Genomic DNA, 25,358 nt, shown 5'->3' on the forward strand with positions numbered 1-25,358 from the left:
CAGGAGACAGATTTCGTGAGGACATAAACTGCTGGATGGCCGTGGGGACCGCCTGAACAGAACTCCAATTTGCTTGTTTATAATTTATTTGTGAGCAGCTTTGTCCTCAAAAGCAATGTTATTGGAGAGAAGGAAACATTTCCTCCAAACGTTATGTGACTCCTTTTCACCTTTTGGTAGCAGGGGATTGGCTAGGGTCATGAAGGCTGTATTCCTGCTGTCTTCTCTCCCTGCTTTGAGATAAGCAACTGCATCAGATCATTCTATATAAAATGGGACTGCCATAAATTATAGGAGGCATATTTAAGAGAAATCTTAAATAAAAATTCCAGAGAAAAGTTCAGAGACTTTCCACGTTAGTGTGACTACTTTGTTATTTTACTTTACTAGCATTTTCTGATGAATAAATGATATTCATAAAAAGAACATCAGAATCAAAGCAGTGCTGAGTTTAAGCAACAGCAGAATGCACTGTAAGCACCCTGTGGTTAAAATGAGGAGAGTGTGAGCTGGACTCAGTGGTGAACTTGCAAGGTTGAGAAGGGATGAGAATTCCAGCCTAACTTAGGCTACACGCAAGACCCTATTACAAAATAATACAAAAGGAGGGTAGATGAAGTGATTACTTAAACCACATAATACTTTTTGGAATGGAGATCAAATGTTCCAAGTCAAAGTATGTGGCTCTGGACTTGGCATAATGAAGGAGCTTAATAAATAAACACAATGTGGTTGTCAGGGAGACAGTATGTGTTCTACACTAACCTTGGGCAGAGTGGACACATTGTGTTGAGCTGACGACACCCAGTCTGGTTAGGAGACCCATGTGACCTGGCTTGAGGTGGGAGGAGACTCCAGACAGGCTCTTCCAAAACCACTGGTCAGTGACTACCCAGCATGAAGACTGGGCTCTCTAGAACACTGAACTCTTCTGAATTTTGAATAACTCCCCAACGTACAAAGTACTGGAGGGGTAGGGATGAAAGTTGTGGGAAAGGAGAAGAAATGAGAGAGACAAGAAACGCATTTTTGAAATCATAATAAACAAGCATGAGATTCAAGGAGGAAAATTTCTACACAAAACCACAAACATGATGTGAATTGGCTGTGTCTTGTTTTCTTTCTTGTTCAATAGAAAAGTTGATCAGATCACTGCGTCTGCCTGATCTGAGAAAAATGAATAGCCTGCTGGTGAGTGAAATGTTTTAAACGGGAGTTTGATTTTGATTTGTTTGCCTTATTGTGCTTGAGGGGAGCTTCCGCCCCCTCTACACACTGTCCAGCCCTCCTCTCTGCTATCCTCAGGTGATTAATACTTGAGGTCAGGGTCTGGCCAGTGGAGTCACACCCAGATTCACATTAGCATTCTAAGACTTCAAGGCAAAATACTCGTGTACATGTGGGAATTTTATCTCTACATGAGTCCTCCAGGAATGAGGGTAGCAGAAGGAGAAAGATGATGTTTCAACCTCAGAGTCAAGGGAATTCAAGACTATGCCCCAGAGGGCTGTGAGGATTCAGCAGAGCCATACAAGGCACAAGGCAGCCTGCCCCTCCTTCTTTTCCCCTAGGATGGTAAAACAGTGCGTTTAGCACAGGCAATCTGGTTTAAAAAAAAAAAATGCTGAAATAAGATCATTCCAGCTGATTCTTCCCAAATTTCCCCCACACAGGAGTCTTGTCCACCCTGTCAGACTTGCCCAGAGAGTATCAAACCACTGGACAAAGACACTTGATAATGGAGACAGTTTTGCAGCCTCATAATTCAGGATATTGGCAAGAATAGGAACCAATTTCCCCCTTCTCTTTCAGAAAGGCAGTCCCTTTTAAACAAAGCCTCTATTAATCAGAAGTTCAGATCACACATAGCAATCAATTGAGGCTGTTTAGGGCATTTACAGTAATTGATCTGAGACAAGTTCCTCACAAGAGCAGCACCCTATCCATACACATGTACTTTTCAAAGAATTCAAAAGCCATTAGGATGTTCTCGACTCCTGTCTGATAGTCTGAGGGCCATTGACTGGATAGGATCATCAGAGATGAGCTGGGCTAGCAGCAGGGGGCATCTTGATTAGATGGAAGGCAGCCGGTCTGAAGAAGAGCTCTGTGGATCGTGGAAGGGAGGGTGGGGAAGGCCTCGGTCCTTGTAATTATGAAAGTTTCCACAAAGTGCCAGCTATTTCACATACAGTGATTATTTCATCCTAGTACTCACACAGCCAAGAATAGATTTTAATATGCTTTACTCTGATATTGGGAAATCAAAAGTAAGTGTTTTTCCCAAGAGAGAAACATAAGTGCCAGAATTGAGATTTTCTGAGTCCCACAACAATGTGATCTCAAGCTTCAGGTCCCTTTGCCCCGCAGCTAGTTTTAGGGGAGGTCCATTTTGAAGTTGAGGGCATGTCCTCACACTATCTTTGATCATATGTAGTGGCAGTTTTTAAGCATTCTTTCTCTTTTTTTTAATAACTAGGATATGAGGGTCTTTGTGTTTTTGTTGGAGGAAAGGGTCCATTAAAAAGCTGACAGAAACTCCTTGACAACCAAATCAGAACAATGAAGAGACTGGGGAGAGGGAAGTGATAAAAACAGTCACTGCCAAAGCAGAAGATAATGCCAGAGAGCAATATTTGGAGGGTATTACAATTGGTGAATTCAGGGAGAGGCTATGCTGGAGGCTCAGCCACCCTATCAGGACATCATGGGCCAATCACATGACACTGCTGTTGTCCTGGCATGCAGTGTAACCCATTATGGCTCCCTAGCTAAGAGCCATGTTTGAACTCTAAAGTCCAGAACTAAGGTCTTCGGCATCAGTCTTCACTTTGCTGATGTCAGTTCATTTGGCTGGAAACGAGCGAGTCTTGGTAATCCCCACATTACCACACAGAGCATGGGAAACAGATTCCAACTCTGGCCATTTGATAGCAGAGCCCAGTATGAATCCTCCTACACAAGACCCCTCCAGAGGTGCTGAGTTAACGGTCCCAAGACTGACTCAAGGATGCCAAACTGAACTTCTCTTTCTACTTCTGCCTCCATCTTTGAAAGATAAGCAATGAAAAGCAAGCACGGAGCTGAAAATAGACGAGATACTAAAGTTTCAAACTAAGAAACTCTTTAGAGAAAACAGGAGAAATTCTTTGTAACCTTGGGCTAAGCAAAGATTCCTTAGATACAACATCAAAAGCGTGATCTATGAAAGAAAACATTGACAAAGTAGAATTAAAAAAATTGAAAACTGTTCAAGAGACATTGTCAACAGGATGAAAAGACAAGCCACAAAGCAAAGAAAATATTTATAAAACACAAAGGATTTGTATCAGAATGTATAAAACCCTTGAAACTCAACAATAACAAGGCAAACTACTCAATAAGCAATGGATAAATATTTTTAAAGACATTAGGATAAATGCCAGTTAAAAACCACAACTAAGATTTCACCAGACAACTATTGTAACAATTTGAGGTTTATAAAAAGGAAAAACAAAGCAGAGTGTTTAACCATATGTGCAGAATGCAGGGCACCTAGTTGGTACCTGGTGCTGGTACACATTGCTGGAAAAGTTATTTCAAAAGAAGTTTTTTAATTCTGATAACATTAAGCGTATGTTTACCACATGACCCAGCAACTCCATTCAAGGATACTTACCTAAGAAAAATAGAAGTCTATCTTAGCAGAAATACTTCTATGCATATGTTCGTTGCATCTATACTTACTGGCACCCCCAAACTTGAAGTCACAGAGCACATTTTGACAAAAGAGTAGATAAATACTGACGCATGAGTACCAAGTACTGTTTAGAGGTGAAGAAGAACAGATCAGTTATACAGGTAACAGAACTGATGAATTTCAAGTGTATATTGCTAAGAGAAAGAATCCAATGTAAATACTTTCCAATTCTAATTACAAAAATATTAGTTTATAAACTGTTTAGATAACAGTTTGCACAACTGCAACAGATTTATAGGCCTAGATGAAGGTAGGAATTGACTGCGAAGGAATATGCCAAGAATTTTTATTGTAAGATTTCTGTGTCTTCACTATAGAAATAGATGTTTGTGACCCTAGGCCTCTGTGGAACTGCAGACCTGTAGAGCAAAAGACAAATATTTCTTCATAAAAAAACAAGGAGAAGGATGAACCCCTCTCCTTTTCACTGTCCTTGTGGAATGTACTTTTGATTGTATTTCTTCCATATTTTCATATAGGGTTTTCAGCATTAAGTGATTCTTAGTCATGGCCCTGTTCACCAGAGGATTTATGTGAGAGCACATGATAAAGACTGGTCCAAGAGGCGACATCAGGGAAGGACCTAGGTGGGTCCATTAAGGGTTGTATCTGAGAGGGCACCGTCAAGGTCACTACCCTCTGCAAACTGGACTTGTTCTCTGGGAAAATAGCTTTCCCTTGAACTCCAAGCTTTGCATTCGGTCTCTTTGGTTCAGAAATAAACATGTATTGAAAAGAATAATCTCAGTATCACACAAAGGCATAAACAAGCTAAATGAAAGTATTCTTCTTGCAAAATTAATGCCCTACAACCCAAGTAGGACTAGGAAGGACACCAGGGCTGAACGTTCACTTTGTTTTTATTCTACCATAAAATGAGACTGTATCGAATCAAAGTATGAGTTAACTGGTTATTTCAAAATTGGTAAAAAGGAAATGAAGGAAAGTAGAAAGAGTTTGCTGCTCTTGTCCATCAAATTCCAAGAATGCAGCAGGGCCTTTCTGCAAACAAAAATTTCACTAGGTTGGGTGATTAAAAGATTTGTATTAAAGTTTTACAAAGTAGATGAGATTTAAGGAATATTGTGTCATGGCAGGTTTTGATAGGAATAAGAAAAAACAAAATCTGTTTTTTATAAGTTGGAAGCTTTTGTTTGGACAAAAGAGGAGGAGGAGGAGGAACTCAACGGAGCAATGACTGGTACTGGGAACGATGCCAGGGCAGGCTCTCTCTCTACAGAAGGAGCCGCTGTTGCAGATTAGAGTTGGGGACTGTCTTGGTTGATAGCTGGGCCACATACTTGCCGAGTTTGAGGAAAGGTTGTTGTTTATCTCATAACCACAGTCTTAACATGTCTGAGTTGTCGATAAAGGATAAAGAATAGGAGCTCCCCACTAATTCCAGGCCTTGATACATCACCTCCACCCTGAATTCTGGTCATGGAGAGAGAGCCACAATGCCTCTTGATATTTGCTTTATAGATAGAATTGGGGTTTCAAGACCCATTTGGCCAGAGGGAGAAATAAATGCCCATGGGTTATTTAGTCTAATGAATTTTCTATAAGTTAGAGGTGCTGCCTCTTACTTACCCATTCTCCACGTGAGACAAATGTCACTTCCTTTATACACTCTTCTGTTTAAAGAACTCTGCATATCCTTCCCTTTAATTGCAGGGGAGGGGGGAAGGGAGGATGGAGAGAGCAGAAAGAGAGGACTTTGCACTGCTGAAGGTGAAATGAACCTGGCAATCAAACATCTTTGCAGTCCCTGGGAAGAGTGCAGCTTTCTGGAAACTGAGGCCTCCAGAGGTCAGTCAAAAAGAAAATATGCTATCTTTGGAGCTGGACACAAATGTAGGCCCGGTTACAGAAGGGCAGACCATCACTGGTCTGTCATGGGCTTTGAGGTGCAATATTTGAAGATTCCTGCAAAGTAGTACATTTGACATTCTTGGAGGAGAGACTCAAACTTTCCAAGAGGCAATGTGAGTGGGAAAACTTTTAATCTCTGGAGTCAGAAAGATACAGATAAAAGTCTTGACTTGGTTCTTACATGCTGAGCCTTGCCTGAATTCAGGCATCTTCACTTGTAAGGCTGAGATGTCCATAGGATTTATGTCTCTAAACAACATTTTACCAAGCTCAACAGCTATTTACAAATACCTTGTAATACCTAATTGCTTGATTTTGACTATTTATTCAAGTACATTCAGCATAGGGCTGAAAAAATAGCCAGGAAATGCAGATCCATATAACCCACCTGGCTAATCAATGTTTCCTTTGGTCTTCGGGCCTGGATGTGTCTGTATATTTATATTTAGTAAACAGTGAAAGACAAACAGGTCTGAGTTACCTAAGTATAAGTTATCTTCTTAGTTATGTTTCCAGCCTGAGCCTAAATAAAGTAAAATGTACACAGTCCTCCCAGTTTCTCAAGTGTCTCTAGACACTTCTCTAAATGCTAAGTCAAGGCAGAGCAAGAAAATGAGAGAAAAAATATGTGGTCTGATTCCCATTTGAGAAAGCTTGCAGTTACTATTAGCTAGTAATTATTATTCAAGAAAAAAATTGAAACAGTATTTCACTTATAATTTATATGTATTTTCAAAATATACATTAAATAGTCATTAAGCCCTTTACATCTACCTGCTTAATAAGTAGAACTGTTAGGTGATTCTCAATTGACTCCTGGGACTATGGAAAAAAACCTATTAAAACATTAATGATGTGAAGAATGGAAAGGGTCTGTGAACCTCTGCCATCAAGTTGCAAAGAAGCTGCAAAATGCAAAGTGCCACTGACCTTGTGCCTGCAAGGGAAGTGTGAGCCAGCCAGAGTACCCTGGTGCGTCAGAGATAGGAGACTCATTTCAGATGATCTAGGTTAGCCACCTCCTTGCTTTACAAGCACACATTCTAAGTCCTCAAAATGATACCCAACCTGCTTCACTTGTTCTGGGTTGCAAGAGTGAAGAACAGGGAAAAGCAGGGGCATGTGGAGAGGCAGGAGGAGAGAAAGCAAATCACCAACTCAACTAAGATTCAAAAATCACAGAGCAGCCTAAGTGGGTGGAGGGCATGGTTTAGGTGTTCTAGGAGGGCTAGGATATCAAACACAGAAAGAACAGCAATCTCAAGGGCAGGAGCAGGAGCCTAGCCTGGAAGATGGAATGTCACTGCTAGATTCTTCTCCAGTCTCTGGCTGTAAGAGACTTTTACCGTGTTTGTTTGTTCCTCAAGGGTAGGCTGGGACATCGGTATCTCCAAAAACCATCTCTATCTAAATTAAATCTCCCTGTCTCAAAAAGGCAGGCTGGGTTCTGCAATGGCAGTGGTTTTGGCTTTATGTTCCTGCGTGCCTGGCATTAAGACAGCATCCACATCAGTGAGCACGAATGGTGGGGCTGTGTGTAAAGGAGAGTTGGCTGGAAGAGGACACAGGGAGGAGTTTGTGGCAAGAAAAACAAAGGGTTCACCGCCCTGGGGCGGGTTATACAGGTCAAGGGCAGCAGCTCTGCAATTTACCTAAATGTTAGAAGATGGGCTACCTGTCAGATAATGCAAACTCAATTACGTCTGAAGGGATTCTGGAGGTCAGCTGGGCTCAGCCTGGTTATCTGTTTGCAAGATACAAAGGAATGTGGAGATAAATTGCTAATGAAAGGGAGGCCTGCGGAGCTCCACTTGGCTACCCAGAGGCCTGTGCAGAGAAGAGGGGTGTTTAAGAAAGAGCAGAGCGTGAAGGAAGCAGCCTAGTGTGGTGGTGGACACAGCTGGAGAGGGAGTTAGATGCCTTGGCCTGAGTCTTGCTCAGCTGCTAATTAGCTGTGTGACCTCTGGTAACTCACTTTGCTTTTCTAGACATTAGTTCCCCATCTGCCCACACACAGGGCCACTAAGAGACCAGGGTGACACACAAATGAGGCCATTTATCAAGCACTTCCCAAGTGCCAAGTGCTGTTTTAAGCACTGTACACACGTTAGCTCATTTAACCCTCACAGCCCCTACTACCAAGGATTGAGATAAGTATTGTCTGTGATCAGAGATCCAGATGTGGAGCCTAAGTCTGGTTGGTAGAACCTTTGTTTTCCTCTCTCTGAGGTTAAGGTCAAAGCTTGGGATTCTGTGTACCAGACAAATTCTGGAACTTAAGTTTTGGTTAAGGTTCTGATTTACTGGTTCTGAAGCAGGGCCCACACGTTTACAGGTTTTATAAGTACCTGGGTCATTTTATTGTGAGTGGCCCTGTTTGAAAAATTATCAGTTAATCCTCACACAACTCAACTTGCCCTTATAAGGGAAGGTATGGTGGCTTATAGAGCCCCAGTGATTAAAGGCAAGTTCTGCAAGGAACATCAAGACATGTGATGCCCTGGTTTTCCTGAGGCTGGCCTCAGCCCTCAGTGGCTACTCATGATCAAAACTGCAAGATCAGGCCACAGGCAGCTGTGTGGTTGAATAAGTCTTCTGATCAGGAAATCCTGTTAGGTGAAGTCTGGCCTACCAAACCACACTTTGTTAATAACATCATTACATGCAATCACAGAGTTCTAAAGTTCTTGCTGCTGTTAATTTATTCATCTCCTTTCCAACCACTTCATAAAACGTGGAGGATGTCTGAACATTGAAGACAAGAAAAGTCGCAAGAGGCTGAATGCTACTATGGTTTGAATACTTTGTCTCCACTATGACTTGTGTTGCATGTTGAGGTTTGGCCCCTAGGTGTTGAGAGATGCTTGGGACTTTAAGAGTGGTTTGTGTTTTTCTCCCAGTAGTCAATGCTCACTCGTACAGACAGGATTGGACACTTTTCAAGAGACTTGTTATAAAATGAGTCTAGACCCTCCATTCCATCTCTAGAGAATCTGATTTTTCATGTGTATTCTCTTCCTGTGTCCACTTCTCCACTGTGAGATAAATTTCCCTCTGACCCTTATGAGAAGTTGAGTGGTTGCTGAAAGTATGTTACTGGATCTTCAGAACTGTGAACTGAATAAGCCTCTTTCTTCACAAGGTACCCAGCCATGGCTGTTTGTTAGAGTAACACAAAATGACCTAAGGCAAATGTGGATATTTGAAGATCTATGTCTGGTTAGTTATGGCATCTGGGCTGGATCCTGGTTTTCTTTGACTAAGGTCAGCACTCCTTGGTATTCCGTGGCTTTGTCTAAATCTGAGCACTCTGTATGCATGATGGGGCATCTGGCAACTGAAGGAATAGAATGCCAAGAAGAAAGCAATCAGAGATCACCGTGGAACGGTCTGGCTGACTCAAGAACAAGAAAGCTGTGTGGGGAGATGTTTTGGTGATTCAGAAGCCACATAGGCTATGCTACCCTCAGAGGCCATATTTCTTCAGGCTGATCGGATTGAAGAGATTGTCCAGTCCTTCCACAGTCTCCCCTGCTCGCGGGGATTGTCCAAACCCAGCTCTCCTGTTGGGTTCATCTCATGAAGCTCCTTCCTTCTCCCTGTACCTACCATTTGTTTTCCCTAGAATGCTGGTTCTCTGCCATGCTCCTCTTCCTTCTCTAGTAACCTCCATCAAGGACTTTCTATCTCACATCACCTTTCAGGGATGCCCTTCCTGTACCCACTTTCTGTTGCAGTGATAAACTACCATAACTAGAAACAACTCTTAAAAGAAAGGGTTTTTCTTGGCTTATGGCTCCAGAAGCAGAGTCCATAATGTTAGAGGAGTCATGACAGCATGCAGCCAGAGCAGGAAACTAACTGACGCATAGATCCATCTACGCACGAGAAGCAGAGAGAATGAACTGGAATAGGATGAGGCTATAAACTCTCAACCCAACCCCCCCTCCCCAGTTACTTTCTGCAAATGTTCAAATTACTTGAGCCTGTGTGAACATTTCCATTACCATCCTCCTTCCCCAGTCACGTCTTAGGAAATATCTTACCCGACCTACAGATCTCAGTTCATTCTTGTCTTCCTTAAGGATTTCTCTCCTGCCTCCTTGTATTGTACTTTACTTTGCACATCCTGGGATTTTTATTTGAAGCATTTATTATTTAACACCTGCCTTCTATAGGGTACTATAAATTCCATGGGTGAAATCTGGTCCTGCTTCTTTCATTACTCTACTCCAAGTACCAGGGATTGGCCCATAATAGGGATTGATTGAAACATCTGTTACACAAATGAACAGACTGACACAGTTAAGAATAGGTGGTTTGGTTAAAGACTGAGTGGTAAAACTGAGATCTGTGTTCTGGGGACCCTAGCCAATATACTACACTCATTCCAGTTCAGTGGGTTTTCACTGGCATTGTGTAAGCAAATCTAAACAAGACTTTGTTCTTTAAATAATGCTAATAAACAGAGGAGGTGCAAGGGAAAGGAAGGAATGTATGACACTTTTGTAAATATTAGCAGGTCTAGTTTTACCAATGTTGTAGCTCAGGGTTTATCATGACCAGTTTTTCCAGTGACTTCTTTTGGGCCACTTCAGGACATAAAGGGAAAAAAGACAATCCTTTGAAATGAAAGGGGTGCTGTGACCTCTGTGGTCAAAGGAAATTCCCATAGCATTTATAATAATGTAAGTTGTGCAGGACTATCTAAGCTAAAGTGCTATCATCTTCAGGATTCCCGCTGGGCCTACTCCCCAAAGACCATCACAGCTAGCCTTGATGACTGTTGATGTTCTCTCTTGGAAGGAGGGAGTAGGGAGAGTCACGGACCCCTCACCTGAGTATTCAGGCACTATACCCATCAGTTATGTGTAATTCTGGCCCAATGAAACATGGACTTGGGGTTCTTGGGAGGGGCTAGAGTATATAAGTATGGATAAATGAGAAGAGGAGGCCTCATCTATATAGCCAGGAGGAAATCATCTTTGCTTGGTGCGGATCTTTCAGGATGACTCCTTTAAGCTCCTACCAGTAACCATTTATCCACTGCTTTGTAAGTAAGCCTAATAAACTCATTGGTTCCTTACTGTAAAGTTTGATATCCCTACACCTTTATTTGTAGTTGGGACCATTCCTAGGTAGACATTGCTTATGTCCTCATGGGAAGGGATTTTATATACACTCCATCATTTATAGTATTGGGTGAGGTGATGTCTGTGTTGCCTGGGAACGTGGAGGTGGTGATTCTCAAGCCTCATCTGATTGGGAATTTGAAGTGGAACCTGGACTGTGGGGTTAGAAGAGGTTGGTGTGAGCCCTCAAGTGCAGACAGTGCCCAGTTCTTCTGGAGTCCATAATCAGTGAAATCACACTGGTGGCTCCAAACTGGCTGGCTGATGTTTACACCACTGAAATTGGCATATGTAAATCAGATAATATATTCCTAAAAAACACAGTTGTTGAAAAGTTAAAAGGACAATATCTGGGCATAAACTTGTGGCTTAACCAACCCTCCAGGAGATCTGATAGTTTCCAGAGTTCCTCCTCAGAACTAAAGGCATATTCATTTCAGGTCTGTGCCCATTCAATGAGGCTGAGCCTGGAGGCTTCCTGGGATTTTGTCCCAGGTTCTGACATAAGTATTACCCAGGGAATGATGCTCCTCATCTGGGGATCTCATCTCCTGTGATTCCTCTTCATGGAAGGAGGAAACCAAAGGCAATGAGAGACTGGAGAATTGGTATTTTGGTCCCAACACCCAGTGCCCTTATAAAGGAGTCTGTTTTGAAAACAAAGCTTTCATCTCGTGAATTTCAGCTAAAAACAGCCCCAGTCTGTCCACCACAAATTGAGACCTTTTTAAATTTCTTTGATGGAATACAGAGCCACTCTGGATGACAGTCATTTGCTGAAATAGCTCAGTCCCGATTTGTGCCGGTGTCAGCACTGTTCACATCACACACCTGTGCGCTCTCACACTGGTGGACAGTAATGGGAAAGAAAGAATATCTGTAATAAACTTAAGTTTCTCTGAGCAGTTGCATCTCCCACTACTGTGGGGGTGGGTGGAAGGGCTCTATCTTTAAAAAGAAATATTGCTTTCCCTGCTCAATCAAGAGTGTTAGCCACTGAACCAGGTATATTGGTTAATGAGGCAGGGAGTTCTCCTAATGAGTCGAGCAGATGACCTGCTGAAAACATAGCCAACACTCAGTCACTCCTCAAGCGTACTCCATATTTGGATGGTGAGGAGTGGAAGCTGGGTCTTCTTTTCAGTCCATCTGAGAATCTCCCATTGTGTGTCCAGTGATCAGAAGCAAGTAGTTCGCGTGTTCACATGTAAAGTGGAAGGGCTTGGACTTTAACTGACCACCTGTGAGAAGCTTGCTACATATCTGCTGTTTAAAATAGAAGTTTGTTTCGAAGACACAGGAAAGGGTATCAGTGTCACTGACTTTGTGATACCTGGCACGTCGCTGATCTTTGATGAAGCTTAAATGTATGGAGAGTAGAGATAAATGAATGAATAAGAATAAATGAACATACCACACACACACACACACACACAGACACAGACACACACACACACACACACACACACACACACATATGTTCAGTCAGCAGTGACCTGTAGGCGGAACGTGCCCAAGCACAAATAAAGTCACTTAAGGCATTGTGAAAGGTTTTGTATTTCTTTTTGCTAGCTTGATTGAGTCATTGTCAATGCTAATTTTGTAGATGACAAAGCCATATCAAAAGATCAGATGTTCCCATGTGATTTGTGGGTTCTCTTGGATTCACGTGTCTGACTTGGGTTTTCTGTTAATGCCAACTCCCCCTTGCTCTGCTAAAGAGCTACAGAAGTTCATTGCTGATCCCTTTGTGTCATCCCTAGTGACTGCTCCTAGCATTTGCAGACACTAGTGTTCATCTATCAGGCCGAGGTTCTGAAATACACAAGAATGTGTTTCCCAGTTATGCTCCAGCGTGAGAAGGTGGACTTGCCACACAGTTAGCCATTTAGACCACACTTCTCCCTCATAAAAGAGATCCAGTCTCTCCTACCCCATAGCTACTATGTCAATATATGCCCAAGAAATGCTTATCTCATGGGAAGTTGGGGTAACATGGGCCTCCCTGAGTATATGCCCTATGCTACATACCACACTTCCCACAAATGGGCTTATTTAATCCTCTCAACAATCTTGTGGGTCATAATTCCTCATCTATTCACAGGGGATTTATATGGGTTTGCAGGGAAGGCTGGGTAATTTGCTCAAGACCTTATAGTTCAATAATCATAGAACTGAGATTTACGAACAGTCCAACTGCACATTCCTTTTTACTTTCCAAATTGCTCTTTGGACCATGAGAATTCCAATTATAAAAAGACAAACTCACTAACACATACCTATGTCTTTACATGTGAGACAACAAACTTGTATGAAGGATTAACTTAGTTAATCAGCAATGCATCATGATGGTAGAGGTGAGCAAGAAACGCAGCTGCTACCCAAGTGGTTTAATGAGGCACAAGGGCTTTGCTGGAAAGTGGGGCTGACTGCAAGATTATGGGTACTTGCTGGGATGCCTGGCGTCCACCCACCAGGTTGCTTTCTTCTTCAGCCACTGTAAGCAGTTTTCCTCCTTATGAATCCCATTGTAATTCCTGCTCCACACTCAGCATTTATCAAGAGCTCACCACCCCTGAACTCTCAGGCTTCTTTTGGTTGCTTTCTTTGTGTACCTGCTCCCTCCCTTGCTTTTTGTTTTATCTTTGTATTATACATGAAATCTTGGTGAGTAGCATATGACAGGATTTTTCTACCCAACAGAACAATCTACCTTCTAGTCGAGATACAGGCCTTTCATATTCTATATAAATATTGACAGGGTAGATATAAATGTGTAGTCTTGCTGGTCACTTTCTGTTTGCCATTCCAGTAGTTGATATCTTTAATCTCATTTCTCTGCCTTATTTTGAATCGACTATCTATTGTATTTCCATTGTATTGCCTGCCACTCCTCATTTTTATAGTTATGCCTCTTTCTAAACTACTTTTTAAAAAGTGGTTGCTTCATGGTTTACAACATCTAATTTATCTCAGTTTATCTTAAAATGCTATTATGTCACTGCATTTGTCAGGGTTTGCTAGATGAACAAAACCAATAGAATATATATTAGAGGGGTATTTATTTGATTGGCTTATGCCAATATAAGTCAGGATGCCTCAGCAGTCCTAGTGTTGAACTGAAGGCCTAGAGGATAGTCGCTAGTCTTCAGTCCACTTGGAAGCCCAAAGAATCTCGGTTCTGATCTCAGTGAGGGAGTAAAGGGGCAGCAGATGTTTTATCTGACTCCAGAGGCTCCAAAAGACCAACACTCTGCTCTAGACAGAAGATGGGCGCAGTTCCCTCTTATTCAGTGCTCTGAGTCTGTTCAGGTCTTTAATCAATTGGATGAGGAACATTCAGGTTAGAGAGAACAATCTGCCTTACTTAGCCTCCTGATTAAAATACAAATCTCACCTCATCTAGAGATATCTTCAAATACACATCCAGAATAAAATTCTGGGTGGCTCGGGCGAGTTGACATGTGAAGTTGAGCATTGTATTTCTCTTCTCTGTTAAGCTGCTGGTAAGGAGATCAGAGTCAACCCAGTCTGTAGCTGGGATGGGGCAGGACTCTCCTGCTTGAAGCATCTACATCAGGGCTTGGTGACCGAGTTCCCGGAGGACTTCTGTCAAGCCTCCTGTTCTTCAGGTTTCAGGTGGCTACAAAAGTCTACACTGCAGGACGGTTCTCACAGTAACTCTGACATTTGGTACAGTATTCTGCATGGGTACCTGATGAGGGCCAGAGGCAAGAGAGTAAGTCACTTCAGCATCTCTATATTTTCTAGTGCTTTGGTGGAGTCTCAACCATAAGCCGAGCCAGAGTTCTGACCTTTTAAAGAGTTGTTGAGAATTGGACTGTGTTTTCCACAGTGTGTGCTGCCAACCTCATCTCCTAATTTGTAAGGATACAAACCAAAATGTGTCTCTTTCTGAATGTGACTTTCTGAATTTATGTAGTCCTAGGTTTCCTTTGTGCATGTTTTAGGCTTTGACGGATTGTTTTGTTTTACTATAATAGTACATCCACCATATTCTTGTGATTTTCTGTACTTTACAAAGAAACTGAAGCCAACACTTGTTGTAGTAAGCCTCTGAATATTTTAATAACAAAATTATATAGAATGTTTAGACCCACTGATTGGAAGTTTTACATTTTGTGGACTCCTATCCTTAAACTCCTTTACCTATGAATCTGTTTCCTTCTCTACCTTTCAACAGTAGTTCTGATAGATCAACTCATACCAAATGCTTGTTGGGATTTACTGTGTAATTTTTCCTGAGGGGACATGAACTAATATCCATTTTCCTGAGAGAACACCAATGATAATCCAAAGAAACTGTTCCACTTACATATAGCTTAGTGACCAGTGAGCTCACTGGTGTTACTTAAACTACTATGCATGACTCAGAGGCACCTTTATTACTGAACAGCCCAGAGAGTGGGTGTTGACTCCCAAAAGGTGAATTCCTTGAACTTCCTGCCCAACTGTTGGCCAGCTCACTGGAGAGTCTCCTTTCCCCAGCTATTTTTCTCCATGTTTGTTAACTTCAGGACGGGTCCTGTAAACCTTGTGAGTTTTGCACTTTCCATTAGCTTCCTGCATCTCTTGAGTCCCTCTCCTCCCAACGGTAGAAATGTTTTAGTTAAGAGTAAACAGCTAGACAACATAACTTCACTAATGCTTTAAGGGATTTTTGGGGGAAAAGTCTTGTTATGAAATTTTGTCTCTTCCTGTTCTTCACCACCCTTTCCTTTGTCTCTGTCTCTGTTCTTCATCCTGGCAGGCTGCACTTTTCTTTTGATTTGCAATTCTTAGTTTGTATTGTTACAGTGAAAACAGATGTTAGGGCTAAAAGGAATTCTAGGGTTAAATTGCCAATGTTGCAAACACTTAGAAAAGTTAATAAGGGAGCTTGTATCTGGGCTTGAGACAGCCAAGCTGATCAGATATGGGTAATGCTTTGAGAAAGACAACAGGGCCTGCCTTGTCACTTCCTGGCTAGCTCCCATGAGCTTCCCACCCCTCGAGGAACAAAACACTATTGACCTTTTACATATTCTGCCATTTAATTACACTACTAAATTGTGGATATAGATGGCTTCTAAACATCCTCCACTCATTCTTAGAAAGAGACCACCCTAACTGCCACATGGACAGGGATTTAGATAATGATGTGACCAGGAAAACTGCAGCTTTGTCTTGAGGTGTGGTAGGAGTCAGAGCCCCATAGGCAGTAAAGATAGGTATCCGTGGTGAGCTCCTCACAAGCCACATAATTGAGAACAAAAGGAACATGACTTAATTGATCACTACCGTGTCCATCCAAAGTTGGGAGCAAGTGGCCCCACAAGGTTGAGGACTAGCATACCTAACTATGGCGAATGGCAGGCCAACAATGCTGGGCAGATTTGATGACCATTGCCTGTCCAGCACTGTAGGGTCTTGAGTTAAGCCTACCACAGCTGAGGGAGGCTCCATCACTCTCAAAGATTATTCAGACTGTTGTCCTGAGGAATACAATAATATTTCAAGATGAACATCCTGAGGTATTTTATAAAACTACCTTTCATGTATCAGTACCTGACCTCTTAAGGAGTCACCTGCATTTATTGTTGCAGCATATTTTTTTTCTCTTGTCGTATTACAAAGGGGATAGGTATCTGATTACACCAGAGATTAGATCACATGACCTTTTATGTTTGTTTGTTTGGTTTTGGTCTTACCTGAGCTTGAACTCAGTACCTAATGGGTGTAACTGAGAAACTCTACTGTTGAGCTGTATCCTCAGTTCTGTTCACAACTGATAATGACTTTTAGTACTATTTTAATTCTGGGAACTATATAGAAACATAGAAGTGAGTCAAGAAAATAAGAAAGTTGAGAGTAAAATGGATGTTTGATCAATGACTTGGTTACACTCCATGTTGTTAAAAACATTCCAGGAATATTCATTTAATGCTTGCTTTTTTCCATGAAAATTATCACACACTTCCATGAATTATATGGTTCATGAATATTTCCTGTGAGACAGATCCTATTAAACACTTAACATTACAGCCAAGGAAACCAAAGTTTGAAAGACCCTATTACTTGCTCAAAAGTGTTCAGTTCATAATTAGCAGGACACACAGGACAGGTCAGGTATAAATCAAGAAGTTTAATGTTCTTCATGGCACACAGAGTCAGGCTTTCTTGACATACCCTGTCCCAATTCTCACAACTCTGAAAGGTTGATATTTTAGCTCCTTAATTGGATAACTGAGAAAGCTCAGAGGTGGTAACTCTGGTTTTTCTCTGGTTACATATCCAATCAATGGAAGGGATCCAGGATAAGACCAATTTTGTGTAACTGGTAAGATTTTGCTCTCTCTGTGATACCTGGGCATTCTGGTTGGGTAACATTTATATAGTTCATGGTGATACTGCATAATGGGGGAAGGATGGGGACAACTGGGACAAAATTGTGCCATAACAGGGAAGGCCAGTGACTCTGGGATGGAATCCAGACCTGTGGCTTCCAATCCTTATAATTTATATTTTTTTCTCTATGGTACTGGGACTCAAAATACCTATAATTTTTATTGCCCCCCCAAACAATAGTCTCCATCCTTGTCTCAAAGCCACCGAGCGTTTCTCCTTCCTTAGTAATTCTCTCCAAACAGATCCTCAGCTGACAATGGCGCTGCACAATCCTGCAAGGAACAAGAGACCAAACAGTGTGTTAAAATAAAGTGACCCTGACCCAGACCAGAATTAGAGGCCGAGAGACAGATGTGCCTTGACTGGGGTCAGCAAAACATCTGGTGAACCTGGCCCATTGCTTCACAATTAATCTTGGTGTTGCATCTAAATACACGATGGGATTGAGAAAATTGAACGATTTGATTGGACACATTTTGATAGTTTAATTTTCAATAACACATGGTCAGAGCTTGTTCACATAATTGCTAAATAGATTAATATGCCAATATCTCTGACCAGCTGGAGGGGAAAGATTTAAGCTCTGAAAGCCTTTGACAGGCCTTTAAATTAAAGCTGATGTTCTGGAGAGAATGGGGGTGCAGGTCTCTAGAAAGTGTAAAATCAAATGAGGGTTTATGATCAAGACCTGGAAACCCCAGATTTTATTATCCTTAAAAAGAAGACTCTGTGAGCCAGCTGCATAATCAGCTGCTCTTTAGGGCTCCCACATCTGGAGGCTGGGACTACTGGGAAGCCCACTCCCCTTCTGAGGGCATTGGGAATTCCTGAAGCATGGTCACACTATAGATAAGTCATGAGACACCACACAAATGAGTTGATAGCGCTGTAGTACGAGACCATTCATTTCTCAGCCACTCAGACCCGAATGATCACACAGAAACTATATTAATTACAACACTATTTGGTCAATGGCTCAAACATATTTATGGACAACTCTTATATCTTAAATTAACCCATTTCTATTAATCTGTGTATTGGCACAAGGCTGTGGCTTACCAGTAAGGGTTCATCCGGTGTCTGTCTCCTTCAGCAACTATATGATGTCTCTTTGATTTCACGTACTCACTCTCTATTTCTCTGTTCAGATTTTCCACCTGGCTTTGTTCTGCTAAACCATTGACAAATACAGTTTTATTCATTGTCCAAAAAAACAACACATATTCAGAAGGTCATCCCACATCACAGTGCCATCCAACAGTGTTTGGTAGATGACCATTTTGACCTTGAGGTATCTTTGACCAAGCTGTTTACAACAATCTCTTTGTGGTTTCCTGCAGAAACAGAGGGAGAAACCTGGGGTATAGAGTATCTTTCTCTGTCACCTTCAAGTATTAACAGCAGCATTCAGGAGCCAGGGAGCTGATAGTGTTTCATTTCCTGGCAAGAATGTGGCCAATGTTTGTCACCAAGAAGGGTCAGCATGAGAACCACAGCAGGTTCAAGGATCGAGTAAAACCAGAAGGTACACTTTGCAACGGAACACATGGGTTGAGACTAACAGGGAAAAACCAGTGAACAATGGTGACCCTCAGTTTTCTCATCTATAAAACAGAATGTTTTAATGATTATGTTTAACGATAATTCACTTAGAGAGCAAGTGTGCCTCAATAAACATGCAATCAGGGTTGGGTGATGGCTGTTGATAAAGCACTTGCTTTGTAAGCCCTTGGCCTGAGTTCAGTGCCCAGAATATGTTTAAAAAGTTGAGGGTAGTAGTCTAACAAGCACTGGGAATGGGGAGACAAGAAAATCCCTGGGGTTCCCTGGTCAACCATTCTCTTCATTAAGCTCAGGCAGACCAGTGAGACCCTGTCTTAAAGCCAAAGCCAAAATAACACACACACATACAAACTCACAAACCAAGGTAGATACTGCCTGAAGAACAACAGCCAAGGGTGATCTCTAGACCTCATGTTTATGCAATACAGGTATCTACATACACATACAAACATGCACTCACAAAATTTAAAGCTAATTAATATTGTCTGAGAAGAGATGTAGGTATTATATGGATATTATGGATAGAGATTATACAGGAGTAAGTCAATAATGTGGAAGAGGAATGCATTTTAGGGATAAAAAGTTGCGTAGTAGGCTTAGGTAAGCAGGAAATCATTTCAAAGAATGAAAGTTTGACTCGGGGGAAAGTGTTCCAGAAGTGGGAGTCAGAGATACATACAGAGATACACACACAGATAGGTACATACATTTGCATACACACAGAGACACACACATGACAGAGTTGGAGAGAGTAAGGCTAATCAAGGAGTACCTTCACCACCACACACCTCTCTCTTCCCTCCTGCTGCCCCTGCCCCAGTCTTCCCTTTCTCTTACTGTCTCAGAAGCTTCAGAAATCAGTGTCACCAGGACTGTTAATGGTGACTGTTCTGAGGGGGTGCTACAAAGCTCAAACCTGGTATTTTCGATGACTGACAGGTGGAACATTTTAGCTGTCTGGATGGGGACCTGGCAGAGGTCTGAAGAAAGTCTGTGCTTGTTCTTCCATTTGTTAATTTAAAGAAAATGTTTAAGTGAATTTGGTGGTTGGGGAAAAATGGTATGTGATTGGCAGCCCCTGGGGGACTCGCCTTAAAGAGGAGGCACAGAAGTGGGGGCTGTCACTGAAGAGCCACTTACTGTCCACCAGGCTTTTCACTTCTGTATCAGGCACTCCAGTTCTGGGCAGCCTGGTGATAATGGCAGTGATAATGGGAAGGGCGGTGATGCTGTGTCTTCCCAGGAGGTTGGACAGTATGGCTTTCTGTCCCTGGGGGATGATTTATCTCGTGGATTCCCACCCACCCAGGAGAGGCCAAAGTTATTTTCTTCTCCTAGCAGGAAACTCAATCTGATTCAACAACTATTTATTGATTTATTGAACACCTACTATGTGTGAGGCAGGGAGCCCTGTGCCAAGTCAATGGAGAGTTTATATCCAGCCCTGAAAATGTGACCTGACCCTCAGAAAATCTCATGGGAGGAAGGGAAGAAGGTAGTGCCAGGCTTTGAGTCCAGAGTTGAGGGTTTGAATCCCAGCTCTGTAACTTAGCACATATACTGTGAGTGCCTCACCCACTTTCATTTTGAAACTTTTTATTATCATATGTTAATTACACACAATAACAGTTGCAGTCTGACATGTATACATGTATGCAGGTTGCTTATATTCACCCCATTACCCTCTCTTGTCCCTTTCCCACCCCTTTGACCCTATTTCTATTCCCTTACACTTTCATTATTTCCTTTGTCCTCAGTACCCTCGGGGGAGGGAAGCACACATCCTAGTAGCTGCTTGGGACACCACGTGACATTGCTCAGGAAATACAGTGCTATTACTACACACAACAGGCCAGCTCACTAGTTTGCTAGCAAACCCAGCCTCCTGGTAAACGAATGCTCCTCCCCCATACCCTAGCAGATTTTCGGGGGCTGCCCCTGCTCACAGAGGTGAGTGACCCTGACTCTGAGGTCCGGCACCAGTGCTCCATGAAATATTCAAGGCGATGGTATCTGTTGACAGTCATTAGCGCTGCCTCGCGCTCCGCTCACCACAGTGGAGATTCATTAATATTTATTCATCTTGATTTGCTTTGTTTTTCTCGCTTTTTTTTTTTCAAAGCCCATTTTAGGATTTATGGAATAATTTTGTGGAATGCGTAACTCATGCTCTGTGGATTTGAGCAGCTTGAGTCGCCTGCAGCAAAACCCTTCCAGGGATGGTAGGGTCGGAGCTATTACACGTCCAGCCAGCCTCTGTTTAATAAAAAGCCTATACAAAGGCTTTTAGAAAAGTCCCCGTGAACCACTGTGCGAGCTCACAGCGACTGTGAGAACCACCCTGTAAATGTCCAATATTCTCATAAAATTCCTCCCTGGGTGCCAGGGTCCCTGCCTGTCATAGCAAGCCATCTTGTCAGCCTGCACACAGCATGATGAGCGGCCTCCTTGGCTTTGTTTGCTGCCAAGATCAGCCAGCTGGGCAGGTGCAGGCAGAGACTGGCACCGGACTCGGTGACAGACCTTTGCTTTTTCTTCTAGCCTCCTCAGAAATCTAGTAGCTCTGAAACCACAAATGAAGCCTTCACTGAGGCCAGCCTCCTAGACGCCAACTTGCCACATGGTTAGGAATTTGGTCCAGAGCTGCCCACCCCTTTCTTGGCTGAGCTGTTCCTTCCCAAAAGCCAGTTCTCCCACCTATTGCCCTACCTGACTTCCAGCACACTGTGGGGCACTGGAGGTGCAGGGGAGAGAGCAGAGACTGGGAGAGAGGATACATCTAGAAATAGGAGGTGCACTATCATCCGGTTCTTGTTTATCTCTGGGTTCTCAGTCCGAATCAGAGTGAGGTTCAACTGAAAGCAGGTCAATGTGAGGTCTGACAGAGCATGCCAAAACACACAGTGGGGTTTCTCTAGCAGTTATGGGTGGAGATATTGTTGATAGAAATAGAACCTGATGGTGTGCATCTGACACGTGATTGTTTTTGTTTGTTTTGTTTTCAAGACAGGGTTTCTCTGTGTAGTAGCCCTGGCCAACCCAGAACTCCCTTTATAGTCCAGGTTTGCCTCTGCCTCCTGAGTGCTGGGATTAAAGGGGTTTTGTTGTGGTTGTTTTGTTTTGTTTTTTCTTCTTTTTCCTGTTAACTCAAGACAGGGTTTCTCTATGTAACAGTTCTAGCTGTAGTGGAACTAGCTTTTGTTTTGTAGACCAGGTTGGCCTTGAACTCACAGATATCCGCCAGTCTCTGTTTCCCGAGTGCTGGCATTAAAGGTGTGTGTGTCACTACCACCTGGCAGGGATTAAAGGTTTGTATTCTCTATTCTCTCATAGGAAAGGGGGACAGCTTACTCTGTTTTATTCAGGTTTTTTGAGAGGGGAAGTTTCGAACACAGTGAGACCTCCAAAACTCTTGACGCTTGAAAATGGGAAAAGAGTACAAATGGTCACAATCCCAGAAGCCGCAGATGTTTGCACTGGGGAGTTGGAAGTTCAGTGCGTACCTTCCCTGTCTTGGACGTGAGGGTGAGAAACAAGGTTGGCTGCTGCTAGATTCATGTCCATACGAGGCTTGCTTTTTTTTTTTTCAGACAGTAGAGTCATTGCAGCCTTCTAAAACATGGAAGGTCAGTCAGAAAACACTTGTCTTGCAAGTATGAATTCAACCCCCAGAAGCCACACAAAATGTTGAGTTTGGTGAACACTCGAGATCTCAGTACCAGGAAGGCAGACACAGGAGGACCCCTGGGGATCACTGGCTAACCTTGCAGAATCAGGGAGTTCCAGTGACATCCCCTGTCTCAGAAAATAAAGTAGATGACAGAGAGATGACACCTAAGGCATGGACTTTTGTTCCTATGGGTGAGCGCACATGTGCATGTTCGTGTGTGCATGTGCACACACACAAACACTATGCATGAATGAGCACACACATGCAAGAACAAACCTCCAAAGAATCCTGAGTTGTATGTGCCTGAAGACGCTTCCTGAGCAAGATCCTTTAACCCAAGGCAGAGACAAGCTCAAAATGAGAAGTAGGACTATTTTTTATCTACCCTGCATTCTTGGGCTTGGCAGGTGGGCACACAGAAGGGATGTCCCAATTTCTGCTTCACAAGTAAGTTTTCATCTAGTTCTAATAACGAGTAGTGAGGTCTTTATGTCAGTGGGTTCCATACCCAAGGATTCCACCACACGCAGCTTGACAGTGTCGAACAAAAGCAGCTACATCCCCAGTGCACTTTTATGGGTGCTTTTCTTGTCGTTATTCCCTGAACAATACGGTGTGACAACTACTTCATGGCATTTATGTGGTATTAGGAATTAACGATAAAGTACAGATGATTTAAGTGTGTGGGAGGCTGTGCAGAAGCTGCGGGCAAACAATTGCTCTGTTTCATACCAGGGACTTGAGCACTGCAGGATTTTTATTATTATTATTATTATTATCCCAGGTCCCAGAACTTACTTCCTCACAGACACCAAGAGCCAACTGTTTCCTATTTGGTGTAAGAATCCCGTGAAGGATCAGAGGCATGCCACGGGCTTCTTATTGTAAGAGAATTTCATGGCTCATTGAGACTACAAGGCCACTGTCAGTGAAGTAATGAGCAATGATGGCGTCTCATCACATAATACCTGAGTAAGATCTCAAGGGAAATGGGATTAGAGAAAAGCAGATCACAGGGAAGCATGGAGGGTACAACAGACGCTTTGTGGTGGGGCAAGGCTTGACTTCGGTCATGAAGGGCTGACCAAGGATGGAGGGGAAGGAGAAGTGTATAAAATATCCACCAGCATGTTAGGATTCTGAGACACTGTAAGGCAAGGATACCTTTTCCTTTAGTGTAGAATTTCTCAAACTCTTTGTGCAGATTTTCTCTTTCCTCAAGATGTTTTGTTGTTGCTGTTGTTTGCTTTTAATGGGTATGAGTATTTAGTGTGCCTAGTATGTGTGAGCACCGAGTTGCATCTCAGCACTCCATAAACCATGCAGAGTACCACAGGCCTGTAATTCTAGCAGTTGGAGAAGAGGCAGGAAGTTCAAGATTATCCTTGACTATAAAGCAAGTTTAACCTCAGGTGTTGCTCCTTGGGGTTTCTAAGTCCTTTGAGAATGGGTTTCTTATTGGCCTGGAACTTGCCAATTAGCCTAGATTAGCTAATCGACAAGCTCTACAGTTTGTCTTGCCTCTGTCCCCAGAGCTGGGACTAGAAGCGTGGGATACCATGCCAAGCATTTTTAAGGCGGGGACTTTGGACCAAACTGTGGTCCTCATGCTTGTGTGACAAGCACTTTACCAATTAGCCATCTCTCTGGCACCCTCCAGCATACACACACACACGCACACACACACACCCCACTTCAATTTTGTGTAATATCTATTACCAAACCTTGAATGTAGTAGTCCTATGTCTCATGACCCAAATCTTAAACTGTAAACTCAGATCGGTTGTTGCCGACCAGCAGCTGATTAGGTGATGACAGTGGTTAAATCAAATCACTTGACTCTTTTGAGCCACCCATTAAAATTGATGTGACAAGAGAAGACAAAACAAGGTAAGATGCATCAACTACATCAGTAGCCTAGACCCTGAACACTAGCAAGTTCTGAGTGGGAAGCAGCTGCTCCCCTAGCCCCCACCCAAGTGCTTCACGACTCTCTCTGGACTCCGATTTCCACTTGAACTGGTAGAAAACTGGACCCACTGACATCTCAATACTGTGAAAGCTGCTGTTGACATGTCTTGTGCGTGGCAAGATGGGCCAACTGGAGGACAGAAAAGAAGCTATCAAGGCACAGAAAGAAGCTATCAATCGAAGTTGCAGGACCCCTTAAGCCTATGAACCTGAATTTCCAGAGACAAGGCAAGAGGAAGTCAAGGACCAAGTCACCGTTGCCTTTCTGCCTCTGCCACTAGACAGCAATGGTGCCCTGCAGTGGCCCAGAAAACATGGCTTTCTCCTTTGATATGAGGAGTTGCATCCTCCAGGGACTGTATCGTGATTCCATAGAATTGTGCTGTCTCATAGATGTCAGCTAGTCAAGTCGGGGGCAGTGTCAGTGACTCATGGGTTCTAAAGCACAAACAAGGTGGTGTATCTTGTCATTCCCCACCGCACCTTCTGGGACCTCACCTTCTTATCTCACTACTCATGTGCCCACTTGGAAGACCACAACTCAGCTTTTCTAATCCAGCTCATCCACCGAGTACTTAAACCACCAAGGGAGAGGGACAGGCAGACATCTGTCTTTGTACTCTGGGTCTCCCTGCCCCCACTCCTCTCCCTCTCCTGTCTTCTTTACTTTGCTTTTTGTCATACTGACCTTCAAGTCTAAAGCTACAAACCTTTACTGGTTATTTGCTTTTGACTTATTGCTTTGTTGGGTGCATTGTTTTTATTTGTATACCAAACTATATCATGCTCACAATATGTAAAACATTTATGCTATATACTCTTCAAATACTAATTCAAGCCTCTCCAGTGAAATAATTACCAATACTATTTCCATTTTACAGATCAATACCAATGCACAGAAGGGCAAAGAGATGTGATGGCTCTCACTAGTGACTGTCAGGACTCCAGCTTTGCTGTCAAGTCTCGGACCTGCCTTATTTCACACACACTTTATGTTTGGGGC

At 42.8% G+C, this 25,358-nt stretch overlaps 2 long non-coding RNA genes across 2 annotated transcripts in view; one reads left to right on the plus strand and one right to left on the minus strand.

Annotated features, from left to right (window-relative positions):
- The window catches only part of LOC146894775 (uncharacterized), a 170,154-nt gene that overhangs the window by 25,765 nt on the left and 119,031 nt on the right, over positions 1 to 25,358 (plus strand). The gene's annotated exons all lie outside the window — the stretch shown is intronic.
- LOC125403747 (uncharacterized) lies at positions 16,846 to 21,558 on the minus strand. The gene is made up of 3 exons (XR_007233034.3): positions 21,424 to 21,558; positions 18,211 to 18,485; positions 16,846 to 17,423 (listed from the first exon to the last, which is right to left on the minus strand). It is a non-coding gene; the product is annotated as an uncharacterized LOC125403747 (long non-coding RNA).

Source organism: Myodes glareolus, chromosome 5, assembly GCF_982192425.1.
Source record: "Myodes glareolus chromosome 5, mMyoGla1.1, whole genome shotgun sequence".
Taxonomy (NCBI): Eukaryota; Metazoa; Chordata; class Mammalia; order Rodentia; family Cricetidae; genus Myodes; species Myodes glareolus.